This window comes from Macrotis lagotis, chromosome X, assembly GCF_037893015.1.
Source record: "Macrotis lagotis isolate mMagLag1 chromosome X, bilby.v1.9.chrom.fasta, whole genome shotgun sequence".
Classification (NCBI taxonomy): Eukaryota; Metazoa; Chordata; class Mammalia; order Peramelemorphia; family Peramelidae; genus Macrotis; species Macrotis lagotis.
This window is the reverse complement of record NC_133666.1, coordinates 224,388,781-224,390,152: the sequence shown is the minus strand read 5'-3', so window position 1 is coordinate 224,390,152 and position 1,372 is coordinate 224,388,781.

Below are 1,372 nucleotides of genomic sequence, written 5' to 3'. Positions count from 1 at the left end.
TTATACTGTTAGTAGAGCTGTGAACTCATTCAACCCTTCTGGAGAGCTATTTGGAACTATGCCCAAAGGGCAACAAAAATGTGCATACCCTTTGACCCAGCAATACCACTACTGGGTCTATACCCTGAAGAGATGATGAAAAAGGGTAAAAACATTACTTGTACAAAAATATTTATAGCAGCCCTGTTTGTGGTGGCAAAGAATTGGAAATCAAATAAATGTCCTTCAATTGGGGAATGGCTTAGCAAACTGTGGTATATGTTTGTCATGGAACACTATTGTTCTATTACAAACCAGGAGGGATGGTAATTCAGGGAAGCCTGGAGGGATTTGCATGAACTGATGCTGAATGAGATGAGCAGAACCAGAAAAACACTGTACACCCTAACAGCAACATGGGAGTGATGTTCAACCTGGAAGGACTTGCTCATTATATCAGTGCAACAATCAGGAACAATTTTGTGCTGTCTGCAAAGGAGAGTGCCATCTGTATCCAGATAAGGAGCTGTGGAGTTTGAACAAAGTGCAAGGACTATTCCCTTTAATTTAGAAAAAAACATATCTTTTTGTCTGATCTTGTTACCTCTTAGACTTCTCTTCTTTTCTTTAAGGTTATGATTTCTCTCTCATCACACCCAATTTGGATCAATGTACGACATGGAAGCAAAGTAAAGACTGACAGATTGCTTTCTGTGGGGGGTGGGGTGGGGGGAGGGAAGTAAGATTGGGGGGAAATTGTAAAACTGAAATAATATCTTTAATAAAAATTAATTTAAAAAAATTAATGAGATCAGACATGAAGCCTTCCAAGGTATCTTCAGATTACATGATTTTGTGATGGGCTTGTGAAAGAAACTTGTAAGACATACACAAAAGAAGTAAATGACTGTTAACATTTGGAAGGGTAATAAAACTTTGTGTGATTGTGGATAGTTCAAACTCCATAGGTTAAGAACAGTTTGCATAGGCTCAAGATACAATAGTGAATAATGTATTTCAAATAGAATGCCACATATGTTTCATGTTTTGTAGTCTGACCACAGAAAAAGGAGTCTAGGAGTTTCTGAATTCTAGGTCTTTTACTCCCAATAGTTAATGTGTGGTCAGGGTTAGATTACTTTCTCAATTTGTATTTTGCCACATGTAAAATAGGAATTTTTATTTCCTCTTTAATATTCTGAAGGGAAGAAATACAAATGAATTTAATGAACTAGAGATGTTAATTTTCTTATCTCCATATTTATTCAGTTCAGTCCAAAAAACATTTAGTATCTGATTCATTTGGAGTATTATGTTAGTCATGGAAAAGACAAACAAGTCAACACATGAACTGAAGAATGGCTGACTGGATGAATGAATAAATGATTGAACA